Source organism: Megascapheus bottae, chromosome 12 (assembly GCF_031878675.1).
Source record: "Megascapheus bottae isolate mThoBot1 chromosome 12, mThoBot2.hap1, whole genome shotgun sequence".
NCBI classification, from domain to species: domain Eukaryota; kingdom Metazoa; phylum Chordata; class Mammalia; order Rodentia; family Geomyidae; genus Megascapheus; species Megascapheus bottae.
In genome coordinates this window covers 33,793,762-33,808,381 of record NC_143520.1, presented here as the reverse complement: position 1 = coordinate 33,808,381, position 14,620 = coordinate 33,793,762, and positions in this window count along the sequence as shown.

Sequence of the window (14,620 nt, the reverse complement as noted above, 5' to 3'; positions counted from 1 at the left end):
CTCTGCTCCTTTATTACACTACTACCTGCCCTAGTTAAGCAGATTAACAGTTATTTCCTAGAATTTGATCTAGGAGGTTCTTTGTAATTGAAGCTGGAGTACTCCGATATTACTTAAAAAATGTATTTCTGAGAAATGCGTTCCTTTTTTCCTTTAGTTTAATTTTGTTATCCTCAATCATATGCATGATATGAAAAAATCCAAACTTCTATCTCCTCTATAAAATACATGTCATATCAAAAAGGTGACAAGAGGGGGGAAAAGTAATTAGTGAGTTCACAGAGTTCAGTAGAAAAGTTAAAATGGAGTAACACATTACTTTTTATGTTAAGATTTCACAAGACAAATCTTGCCTGTGTTTTAATTGCATGTGACCCTGGCAGTCCTACTCTGAAATGAAGTGCCGTAAAATTAAAGATGACAGACGCTCAAAACAAGTCTTGTGATCTTGATTAAACTACAAAGACCACTCTCTCTCTCTGCTGCAACTCAGATATCATGGCCTGTTTTATTTGGGGAATTGCTTCATTAATGCCTTCTTTGACTAGACATGTTTATTATTAAGAAATATACTGAATGTAGTGATATCTTTCATTGTTAAATAATTCCAAAAAGCAAGTTATAAATGAAGAATTCTCAACCCATAAACCTAATACATTTTATAAATACTCACAATTAAATGTATGCACACATATATCTTTATAAAGCATATATATATATATATATATATATATATCTTCTAACTTGGAAATTTCTACTACAGACCCAGGCAAAGAGTAATTAATCTGTCATTTTCTTATACCCATTTGAAGTTTTCCAGGCTAACAAAATGCACAGAACTGCATTATCCTATTAAAAAATCAACAACAAACAACACAGTCTGACAAGCACTATTTGGGATTTTTAAACTTCCTAAGACTAGACTGAGAAGAGAACTAGATTTGACTCACACTTAGTATTTCGAAATTATTAACAAATAATTGCACCTAACTTATAGACAACATAGGCTGGGTACTTTTAAAATCTGAGTCTCCCTTGTTTCAAACAAAGACACAAACAAAAACACTGGAAGGTACATGCTCCTCTGACTGCCCTCAGTATCTTCTCTGTATGTTCCCATAGGCAGTTAGTGGTCTTTGTTTAAGTGGTTAGCCCTCTGGTCAGGTGCTCACCTTTAATTTGAGGTCACATTTTAAGTTGTAAAGTGTCTTTTCCTATAATCCTATAATCTTTTAAAAATTCGATTATTTTCTCCCATTGCAAGATCACTATTTTCCATTCATGTATTTCATTTTAGGGAATAAAAAGGACACTGCATTTGTAGCGTGAACTGGCTGTATGGGAGTTAGTGTTCCATGGGGATACATTGATTCATCCGACAATCAAAGCTGGAAATCTGGTTTTGAGAATTCAACTTGCATACTTGTGATTCCAGGCATCTCAATACATATTTACTTCAATTTCTACAAGTTCAGAATTCATATGGAGTTTTACCTTACCTATCAAAAAGGATATTTTGAGCATATAATATGATAACCCTCATAAATTTTTTAAAAATAAAATAAAAATTTGAAAATGATGGCATGTTTCCTAATTAGTATTATTTTTACTACATTTAGTCTACAAATTTTCACTAGTACACAAAGGCTTTTGCATTTCTAAGTAAATGGCTCATTTTCTTACAATATTATTTTTTAAGAATTTACCCAGCTAGGTGCCAGTGGTTTTTGCATCTATAATCCTAGCTACTCTGAAGAGCTCAGGGACAGCTCCTGGACCCAAAGTTCAACCCCCAGGACCACCAACAACAATGACAAAATCCACCCAGTTGCCTTTAAAAATGAAAGTTTGCCCCCATATATTTGTCCAATACTGGACCTAAAGTCCTCCAGTGTAAAATATGTCATAGCTGTCTTATGAGAGATTTTGTCAAATAATTCAGGATTATAAACATATGAACATGAATATTAGAAACAACTTATATATAGCATTATGCAATTACATTATGTTAAGAGAATTTTAGTCACATCTCATTTCTTTTAATGTCTTCTCTCTGCCTTGAAGTTTCTGTCTTCCTGAGCCTCATTTTACCTTTTCCTATCACTGTCCTATCTTTATCCTTCCCTCCTTCCCTCCCTCTGTTCCTGTTCCTTACCAGAGGAAGAATCTTAAATAATTTGTATTTCCCTATGCCCTGGACTTTGGCAGATGCCAGAACTCTCAGAACTTTAATACTGGATCATTGTGCATTTTCCTGAGTTCAAAATCTAGTCTATATTTTTTATCATATACACAAGCAAAATCTTATATCAGGAATTTTTGGTCTAGATATATTTTATCAATACTACTATAATATGCCTGACTTAAACCTAAGATGCATGACAGTTGTTGATCCAATCTCAAATTCTTCCAGGCCATGAGAACATAGCTTTGTGATAATTTGACTCAGAATACAGACTTGTCCAAGGAGTTAAAGATCCAACAAAAATCAATGCATGCATCAAAATGAGGGTATAGTACTAAGAGAAGCTAATTTAAAATGAATGGAAATAGCATCCTTGAAATTAAGCTGTTTGACCTGTTATTCAAGGAGATAGTATTTTGAGTACATATCCGTAGTAATGCAAGTAATACAAATTGTCCATTTTCACAATGCCCACATGTAACTGGGACCAGACACATGTCCCATGCCTGCATGATACTTCTCTACCATTAAGTGACACACATCAAAAGCAATGTCATTGCTCTTAATAGGATTACATAGAACCCAGTAACAAGCAAGAAGACTAGACTGAGTAACAGGCCAGTAATTTGGATGTTTAACTAAATGATTGGCTGCCAAATTGACAGGTCATCCACACTGAACTAGCCACTATTCCATGAATTTTCATGACTAGGAATCACAATGGTTCATTTGCATGTGTGAAATTCTGCTGTGAAGCTGGCTTTTGAACTGGCTAGCACTGCCAAAAATGCATTCTGCAAGGCCATGCATTAGTGCCCTAGAAATGCCATCACATGAGGGTAGCATTGCTCTTCCCAGCCCCCTGCATGTAAGAATAATCCAAAACAAAAAGGGCAATCTACACCAACATTGATTACCAGAATATGAAGAATAGGGGAGGGTGGAATTTTAAAAGTACCTAAGATTAGCAACATTTGCAAGTGTTTGGATAAGAACCCAAAAGTTTAACATCTATAGGTTATAAGAAAAGTTGAGGATTTACATGGAATGTTAGTAAGAGTTAGTTCTATACCACAATATTCAGTATAAATCAAAGAATCATTATCAGCAAACAGGTGTTAATCATTATTATATACAATACAATTAGACAGGCATCCTAACAGTAAACCCAGGGTCTGTAAAACAAAATGTTTCCTCAATAAATTTATGATCTAGACATAGATAAAAAGACATGAGGCAAAGAATTTAAAATTAAAATTATCTGCATGTACCGCCAATTTACCATGTGTCAACTTGCAACAATATTGTGATAAAGATGATGTAATATTTCACAGATGAGGAAATGTAAGGCTAGAACAGCCACATCATTTACTCTTCTCTCCCCCTTTTCTCTCTAAGCAGTCCAACAGTTACATTCAAGTTCTAGGCATGCATGGATGAATAGATGTTTGTAAAGTCTAGATTCTGCAAATGAGCAAAACATGATGTTTCACTTTTTAGTCTCAACTAATTTCAATCAACATGATGATCTCCAGCTCCAACACTTTACTACAGATAGCATGATTTCATTTTTACTTGCCACTGAGTAATATTCTATGGCAAGTATATCATATTTTCTTTATGTATTAATTGGTTGCTGGCCACCTGAGCTGATTGTACCATATGGCTATCGTGAACATGGCTGCAGTGAAGATGAACATGAAGAAACCTTTCTCATACATTGGTTTACACTCCTTCAGATATATGCCCAAGCATGGTATGAATAAGGAGATATATTTCTAAAGAATGATGGAAAATAAATTTACAAGTTTTTTATATAGAAAGATGATACATTGAATATTTTTGATTAGGTGGAACTGGAAAGAATGCAATAGATGAGGTCAATCTGACTAAAATAACCTAAAAAATATCTAGGTTATAAAATCATAGGTAGAATATGATGCTATTTTTGTTTATATAATATGTATGCACATAAACAAAAAATATTAGAAATGGATATCTTTGGTTTGTGAGATTATCAATAATTATTTTTTTCTCCTATCATTTCTGGCACATCATCAAGTTTTTGCTTTTAACATTTGTTACTTTCATAATTAGAAAAAAAATCTAAGTATAATTTAAAATATATATAAGTGGTAATTTAAGACTATATATGGTAATTGATACAGACATGAAATTCTACAGAATTTCAAATGAGAACATGTTAAACGAGGGCTTGGAAGAAACAGAAGAGACTTCAGAGGCAGGAGATGTTAAGGAACAGTCCAGACAGGAAGAAAAGTAGGAAATGAGGCAGAGGTGTGATGTAATCAAAGGCCCAGAACCAGGAATTTAATAGATGCATTTGAAGAATAAGACTAGATGGGCTATGGTTGAGGGTTACTTCCAAGGAGAGCTCTGTATCTTTCATGATTTAGTCTTTCAAAGGTGAGCTAAGAAAAACAATGATGCCCTTAATGTGGCACCATTTCTAGAAACAAAGCACCAAGACTCAGACATAGCCTCTGGCTTAGACACCTCCTTCATGTGCCAGCTTCACAGTGGAATTTCACACATGAGATGATAGGGAAGGACCCAAATTTGGAAGCCTTTAAGTGCCAAGCAAGAATTGGACTTGATCCTGCAGGCAGTGGGGTACCTCTGACATTTTTAAATAGGGTAGTAATGAGAGCAAAACATTTCTGCAAAATTAACCTGGCAATACCAGGTAGGAAGACTGAAAGAAATGCTGTGTGATCATTCCCATAGGCTTCCTACAATGAAAAAAGGAAATGTTATTTTCTATGAAGAGTCTTTCTCAATTCAAATTATACATCTTCCATTTCTTTATATCTGGCATTTCTGAGAGCAGAAAAATACTAAACCATTGTTAAAGGTCTCATCTTTGGAGTGTATACAACTAGCTCTTGAAAGGAGTAGTTTGACTCTCTGAGTCTCAGTGTGTTTATCTATAAAATGGGTGGCAATTCTCGCTTTCTAGAATTATGTCAGCATGACTCTGAAGAATTACATGTGATTTTAAGACCATGTTTATGCCAAGTCTTGGAAGAGAAGTATGCCCCCAATTACTGGTTATTACTCTAACAATCACTATCTTCCCTAAAAAGTTATGAAGTTTATTGTTCTACATAAAGATATCAGTGTCTGATTTTGATTCTTTAATATAGACAGTAAGTGAAAAAGGGTGTAGCCAGTATAAGTTACTTATCCTGTAGGCCAAGTGGACACTGGAGAAATACAAGTGGTAAATTCTGAACCCCTTGGAGCCTAATGCATGCAGAACAAAGTGAGATAAAGAACTATCTGACTGGCTAAGGTTTCCTGGAATAATAAGTGGGATCTGCGCCAAACTTGAGCTAAATTTTCAGTCCACCAGAAAGTCTGGCTGTCACTCTTGGTTAACCAGAATTATTGAATGTCATCTTGCTTCATAGTGTGCCTGGCACAGAGTTCAAGCAAAGAGATACCTGCAAACCTTGTAATGTAAAAAATGCACCAAGCATTTAGAGAAAGACTTGATTCCTAGTTGTGAATAAGAAACATACAAGACAACCCAGAAACATCTTATAGTACCAAAAGATGAAAAACCATCAAAGAACTTATGTTCTTTTGATCATGTCAAAAAGAAAAAAGAAAAAAAACTCAAAAATAATCTTTAAGAGACCCCATTGGCTTAAGATGTGGTCACTTGAGAGCCAGAATATTTCATTATACAATGGACTAAAATATATAGAATATATTTTAAGATACAGGATATACAGCACAAATATATTAAAGGAAATAATTCACCAAAAAAGAATGTCAGGAAAACACCATAATACTTAAAAAAATTGCTATGTAAAGGATACAACCTAAAGAGTGAATCCTCACTTTCTTTTTTTTTTTTTTTTGATGGGTCATAAGGCTTGAACTCACCCTGGGTGCTGTCCTTGAGCTCTTCAGATCAAGGCTACCACCCTACCCCTGTGCCTGGGTGTTGTCCCTGAGCTCTTCAGCTCAAGGCTACCTCCCTATCCTTGAGCCAAGCCCCACTTCCCAATTTCTAGAGGTTAATTGGAGGTAAGAGTCTCAGGTCTTTTTGTGCCCAGGCTGGCTTTGAACCTTGATCCTCAGATCTCAGTCTCCTGAGTAGCTAGGATTTCAGGCATGAGCCACCGCACCCAGCTCTCACTTTTCTTATAAGCAAAGTATCTCAGAATTACCAGAGTGTTAGTGATGAGAAGACTTTTTATGAAATGTAAAAGAAAAATTTTAAAAACTCTTATAAGATAGAAAAGCTTTGACAAATACTTCTTTCTAATTTCATTTCTTCTTTCTACTTTTTTTGTTGGTGGTGGTGGTCCTGGTGCTTCAACTCTAGGCTTGGCTGATGTCCCAGAGCTTTTTAGCTCCAGGCTAGCACTCTACCACTTTGAGCCACAGCACCATGTCCAGTTTTCTGGGGGCTAATTGGAGATAAGAGCCTCATGGACTTTCATGCCTGGGTTGGCTTTGCACTGCGATCCTAAGAACTCAGACTCCTGAGTATCTAGGATTACAGGCATTAGCCACCAGCACCGGGCTTCTTTCTACATTTTTTGACATATCATTTAAAAAACTATTTATGACCTCATCTTATTTTATCTCTATTTGTGGAAATACCTGAGAAAATACTCAGCTATAGCATCGCAAATTATACTGAAGGTAAAATCATATTAAATAGAAGTTCCATGATGGATCTCTCTGAACCATTTGATCCAATCACAAAGCACTGAGTAAGGGTAAAAGACAAATTCAATTTTATGAGCAAAGTTGGGGAAAGTGTACAACCATGGACCACTGCTGCTAAGATGAACTTTGCACTCAAAAACCATCAGTCTCAGGCCATAGTACCTTTTAAACAGAAAGGAGCTCTGTTTGTTTACCTTTCTCAATAAATCTGGGGCATGAGAGCCTGCCACCCCAATGCAAGCATATCTATGAAGCCGTAAAGCTATCATGGACTACATCTATTTGGTTCAGAAATTTTACTTCTTGTGATCTAACCTTTCCTTTCCACTTAGATGAGTTGTTTAAACTTCTACAAATAAATCTACTCTCCCAGGTGAGCATAAAATGACTTGTATAACCAGCCTGTATATCCATGAAATTGATTTTTTGTTAGCATTTAAATTCTTCAAAATCCCACAAAAGGCTGTAAGCAAGTCCATAGAATTACAGCTGCTATTGTTATCACTATTGCTCTGGTAAATATGAATATGTTTTAAATCTCATGGCCTGACATTCAAAAATCATACACAATGATGTGTTAGTAATGAGGAAAAAAATATGCATCTATACATGTTACTGAAAACCCTTTTCTGACTCAAGGTCTTGATCCATATCTCAATTTTTAAAAAATTTTAATCACTCATTCTTTATACTTCCAATATAATGTCTGCAATTTTTAACGTCTTTTGTTGGCTGGTTTACTATATATTCTAAATTGTAATTCTTTATCACCCTTCATTACTGAAACCTCTATTTCCCAGCCAGCATTGAAAGACACATTACATCTACTACAGTTCCAGAAAAGAGGCAGTTCAGGCATTGCTCAGTATCCTGATAGCATCCTACCTGCCAACCTGAATACAGACTCCTAATACAGGAACCAAGACAAAAATCAGCAACTTCTTCTTCTTACAAACACAATGTAAGATTAATTTCAAAAGACTTATTTTCTTCACTTTTGACATCATGATGCTTGAAATTCACAGGGAGTGACAAAGTGGGAATATGAGAGAAGGACCTTGAGAATTGGAAATATTGCTTTTCCAAATAGTCCATCGGTCTTTTGATAGGCATGAAAAGAGTATCCTAGATCTACCTTTCTGGGCAGCTGGCAATCAGGCTGGCCTTCTTTGTAAGGTATGTTTCTGTGATGGGGAGCACCAGGTCTGGTGAGGAGTGAAGAGTGGGGCTCTGATATTACACCCTAATGTAGGAAAGTTCCAGGTTACACAGAAGAGTGAGGTGAAGGACAGGACTCTGTTCAGAGGATAGACCAAGAGACAAGTTATCATTGCATTAACAATTTTATATCAAGGATGTTTTGAGTTACATAAAATATAAAATAAATACTGAGAGAAAAATCTTGACTCAAAAATGTTGTCACTGAAAGCTCAAATAAAAAATCTTACTAGAGGGCCAGAAGTTTGGCCTAGTGCTTAAAGTGCTTGCCTAGCATGCATGAAGACCGGGTTCAATTCCTTGGTACCACATATAGAAAAAAGCTACAAGTGGTGTTGAGGCTCAAGTGGTAGAGCTCTAGCCTTGAGAAAGCCCAAGGACAGTGCTCAGACCCTGAGCTCAAGCCCAGGACTGGCAAAAAAAAAAATCTTCCTAGATTACTTGCTGCTTCTTAATTTTTTTCAATTCATACTTTCTGTCAAAATCTTTTAAAAGTAGCACACACTCACACACACACACACACACACACACACACACACACAATTGAAACTTGACTAGTTTATATCGACAGAAAGCTAGACAGTGGGGAATACACATATTTGACTGGTTTTTATCCGTCAAAATCCATTTTTGTTGCAAGATGCTGTATAGCTCCTGGGAGGTTAATAATATGACAATCTCTTCAAGATGAAGCTCAACTCAGCTTAAATATGGCTTTCACAAAAGATACAGATTACTAACCAAATGTTGGTAAGAAAGGATGGCAGCTTTTAAATCCAAAGTAAAATGAAAAAAAAACTATAAGTCAAAGATGAGCTTCAAAGTTAATATTAAAAGTCCGATCACTGAAAACCCCTACATTAGCTTCGACTACTTACTGTCTGTTGTTCACTGGCTAGATGTCCTGGCCCCAGTCATCTTAAAATCTCAATCTTTTCACTGATGAAATAATTATACTTGCCTATAAAAAATAATTGTACTCACATAAGTAGTAGCTGAGTAGTGAATGTGATAATATAGAGAGAATGCCTAGTATTGTAATATGTTCTTCATAAAAGACATGAGTTGTTTGGGCCATTTGTATGTTAGAAAAAGCAGAAAACTTAAAAAAAAAATAAAACCAGCTCTGAAGGAACAGCAGAGAGATATTTGAGTTTGCACACAGATGTTTTCCTTCCTATTTCCACATTCCACACCACTGCAGTCTGACTCAAAAACCCAGACGCCAGCCAGAAGGAAGCCCACCCAAGAATCATAAAGATAGATGCCAAATTGAATTAGTTAACCCCTGATTTAAATATAAGGACATTATATTTTATGAATCAATTCCTTAAATTCCCTTGAGACCATAGGTATAGAATAGCTCTTAACTTAGGTTTTTCTAATGTTTAAAGTACAGTAATTCTAAAGAAAAATATAATAATACGTACCAATGCACCCAATGGCAGCATGTTAGCACTTTGTCAAATTTGGTTGATTTTTAAAATAGAGAATGCAACTTTGCAGATAAAATTGAAGTCTCCTTTGTTCTCTGTCTAATTTCCATTCTCTTCATACTCAGAAGTAACCACTTTAATGAATATGTCATGGATACTTCCAGAAAACCAATGTTTCAGACTTTTACCACATAAGTTGAATACATAAACAATACATGTATTAATGTAGTTCCACATTTTTACACATGGATATTCTCTGTAACATTCTTAAATTTTGCTTTTTCTTTTTTTGTGTGTTTAGGATCTTGGGCATGCTGATATATAAAGATAGATTTTTCTCATTTTAAATGCAATGTACTTTTTAAGTCTTTAAACAAAGGAAGCCTATTTAGCAAAAGAATGATTTAGCATAATACTTTCCAATGGAACATATATTTACTCCAGAATGTTATTTTGTTCTACCCTCTTATTGTCATGTTTACATGGTATTAGTATAGTTCATTCATTCATTGATCCTGTAAGCCTTACAAGGGAATGGCAGCAAAAGATAAAGGGTAAAGGAAATAGTAGGTGATGAAGATACACAAAAGGTTAAATCATACAAGATCATTGCTCTCAAGTAGTTCTTAATTTATTGAGAAAGATGACTGACACTAACACCTTTCAGAAAATGAGAAGAATCATATCATGCTGGTAAGAACAATAGTAAAAACAGGACCACATTAGGAAAAAGTGATCAAAGAACTTCTTTCTGAGGGTGCTGTTATAATGGAAATTTGGGGAACAAATACAAAGAAAGTATGATGGAACAAGACTAGAGATGAGCATTCTAGGTAAAACTTATCAGAAGTATACAGACAATCTCTTTCACTCTGTTTAGGGCATAGGAAAGAATGCAGTGTGAATATTATGAAAATATCTGTCAGGTGACAGTCCAAGGAAGAAGAGAGAACTCCTCTGAGGAATTACATGGAGCCAAGCCTTTATTCTAGTACTAGTAGCCAGTTATCTATATGATCTAGCCAATTACTTTAGCTTCAGGATACAGAAGGTATTTAATACATTGCAAGAATGGAACAAAGAAGGCACTGTCCAACAAAGAAGCAAAGACAATATGGGCTAGAATGGAAGTAAGAAAGCCAGAAATAAAATAAAAGATGAATATACAATGGAATTCTACATAGTCAACAGACAAGATAAAATAATGGCATTTGCAGGGAAGTGGATGAATCTAGAACGAATCATGTTGAGTGAGACAAGTCAAGACCAAAGGAACAAAAGGCACATGGTATCCTTAATATGTGGCTATTAGATCCAAACAGTACAACAACAAGGACTCAATATTTGCATACCCAATGCTATGGATATGGTATTGGAAATATAAACATAACTAGATAGATATAAAATCTATGACTCTATAGACATGTTTTATTTCATAAATTAATATGTATCTATGATATACAAACCCTTAGCCTAATTTTGATTATGTCCTAAAAATGCCAGTGATTTTATGTGGAGATTCCCTTCTTGAACACTTGTTTGTTAAAATGTCATTAAAATATGATGTAAAAACCAATGTTAATAAATTCTTTAATAAAAAAATAAGATGATTTAAAAGGACAGACCAGTGTATTGTCCCTAGGAGACAATGGGGGGAAGAATCCATAAGCTCTCTCAGGCTTTTGGTCTAAGATGCTGTGTATTGCAGCCATTTGTTGAAATGGGGTAAGTTGTGAGAGATAATCAGTAAATGTTTAGACTTCATAGAAGTTAAAGTAGGAATACAAATATAAACACACAGCTATAATTTAAAGTCATGGGATGCAATGAGGTTGCCTAGATAGGCAAAGAAGATAAAGTAGTTCATGACTGATCCCAGAAACAATCCAGTATTTCAATGAGTAATCATTAACTGGTTCCATTCATTCCCACTGGCTACAAGTCCACTAACCATGAATGAGGGTAATAAGAACATATGAAATAATAGTCTAATAATGTAAGGAATATTCTAATGGTAATAAGGAGATGTTAAGGGTGCAAAAAGGATGTCTTAAGGGAAATCTACGAGACTGATTATCAACCTTTCATAACTTGGTTTCATTCATTTGTTGAGTTATCTTTGTCTCTAAGCAGAGGAGAATCTCAAAGGTAAAAATATGTTGCTCACACAACAAATCAATAAATAAATGAGGTGCAAAGATAGTAGACATTGCAATACTATTTGGGTTGATTTTGCCATATTAATACTGGTGGAAGATTATAGAAAGGAACAATTTTGGTGAGAAGGAATAAGGATAATGATGAATTTTTCATATCTAACAGATACCAACTTTGTCAAAGATAAAAGGATTTATTTAGTCAATGGGTTGGTGTTTCTGGAGGGAAAAGTGTGCTTCCATAAATGTAACATTAAGTGAGTAAACACATAAAAGAGGATAATCAAAGGACAACTAAACTTAAGATTTTGGAAGTGATGCAGGTGCTAATAATATAAAGATTATGGATGAATCATAGAAAGGTCAGGTGAAAATTTAATTATTACAAACAAGAAGGTCTTGAAAATATAAGGTCAAGGTATAGAGGGGCTCATCCATTGGGCTTACAAGTCTCTACAAAATGCAGAATGGAAGGGGAGAAAGGAAAAGAAATAATGAAGCAGGAGTAGCTAAAAACTAGAAGAGGTTTTTAGGTATCGCAAGCAGATAATATGACCTTTAAAAATTATTGTGAGGGGGCAAAACAAGGTCACATACATGCTCTAGCTCCTGAGGTACAGAGAAGGAGAAGGAGGAGGAGGAGAAGGAAAAGAAGAGGAGCAGGAGAAAGAGGAGAAGGAGGAAGAGAAGGAGGAGAGAACCTTTACTTCAGTGGCATGTCTTTAAGGAAGATGAGTTTGAGTTAAGGTAAAGAGATAAAGCGCACATTGGAGGACAGACTACTTCTGTACAAGAGACACGTTACCTGGAAAATTCCCCCAGACTCTCCAGAAATTGGCATGAAAGAATTTTGCATAGATGAACAGGTAGAAAATTGGTATATGTCTAGCATAGTCCTAACAAGGATTGCAATAACTCTGTAGCGATGTACATATGACCATATAAGGCGACGCTAAGTGAAATGAACTCCCAGGTATGGAAACAAGAGATTTTTCTTTGTGATTCTTCTTTTTTTAATATACTATCTGAATAAGTAATGTACCTACTATCTGAAAAATGTAACTGTAATGCTTCTATACATCACCCTGACAATAAAATTCAATTCTTTTTTGCCAGTCCTGGGCTTGAGCTCAGGGCCTGAGCACTGTCCTTGGGATATCTCCAAGCTAGAACTCCACCACTTGAGCTACAACACCACTTCTGGCTCATTTTCTATGTATGTGGTACTGAGGAATCAAATCTGGGTGCTTGTACATGCTAGGCAAGCACTCAACCACTAGGCCAAACTCCCAGACCAATTATTATTATTTTTAATGAATAGGAAGAAAGGAAAGAAAAAAATGATAACGCTAAGTGAAATAAATTCCAAGGTATGGAAACAAGAGGTGTTTCTTTGTGATTGTTCTTTTATGCATTTCTATATGAAGTTATTGCTTTTTTTCTTTCATTCCTCCCCCACCCCCTATGGCTTATCCCATGTCATTACTATACTTGATTTTGGTACCCTGTGTATTGTATATATGTTTTTCTGAATTAAGGAACAAAAGGGAACAACAAAATCATAAGACGAAGGACAAAGGATGAGCCAATGCAACAGCAATACTAACAAGACAGCATGGTAAAAACAAATTTTACAACTTGGAGGAGGGTGGAGGGAGGGAAAGTAGAAGAAAAATGAGGGAGGGAAGAAAAATGAGGAACAGTGCTTCACATGAGATGTATTTACTATCTTTACATATGTAACTGTAACTTCTGTATATCATTTTGACAATAAAAATATATTTTATTTTTTTATATTTTTTATTGTAATTAATAAAAGGGTTGCATGATATTTGCCATATAGAAGGTGCACTAATTCACATACATTGATACCCTTTCACATGTCTTGGTACTCAAAGAAATGAAAATCTGAGGTCAACAGTGGATGAAGGTAGAGTAGATCTTAGTTAAATCAGAGAGATGAGGCCAGTGGGATTAATCTTAAATATCTCTTAAAGGAACAGAAATTGTAGTCTCAGTAGGCCATCTTTATTCTTAAAACATCACCTTCTCCCACACTCAGCCATGACCTCACTTCTTAATTCACTAGGAAGAAGAATGTCATCAGAAGAAAATTACTCTTTCTTCTCAATTGTACTTCACTTTCTATACCACCTCTTGCTTTTGCAACTCTCTAATAAAATTGCATTGATGCAATCAAAGATATGCTTGTCTTTCTCAAAGACATGTTAATTCTTTGGAAAAAACAATATGCAAAAATTAAAATGGGGAGATGTCTCAGTAAAAAAAAAAAAGACAAAAAACCTGTTACTTGTTGGATTTCTTGTTTGTCAAGGAACATGCATATATTTAGCTTCAGAGATTCACTGTACACGTATATTATTGAAGAAAGCTCACAAAAAGGAATACTGAAAATCACCTCTCAAATACAGAAATATATGGTAGCAGTAATGCCAGTAATGTAAAAATGAAATCCATCATCTCTTTAGCTTGCCTACTAACCATTCTATTGCTTAAATTCTTTTTTTAATTTTTATTGTAGAATGATTACATTATACTCGCCAGATACAAGATACTTTCCTTAACAATCATTGCTACCTCTTCCCATGTTTTTTCCTCATTTTCCTCTCCCACCTCTTCCCCTCTTCTTGTTTTCCCTCTTCCCTATCCAATTTCAAATAAACAAATAAATATATATATATACCATATATTAGATAACAAGATAAGATGAGAAATAACATAGTACATTAAGAACAACAGTCACACCTTATATGGCTCTTGTTTCTATATCTTGGAGGTCATTTCATTTAGCCTCATCCTATATAGCCTTATGTATGTAGGTTTTTGCCCTGCTGTAAACCTCTGCTAGGAGAGTCCAAGGTTTATACTAATGATGACAAATGAGGGAAACCATT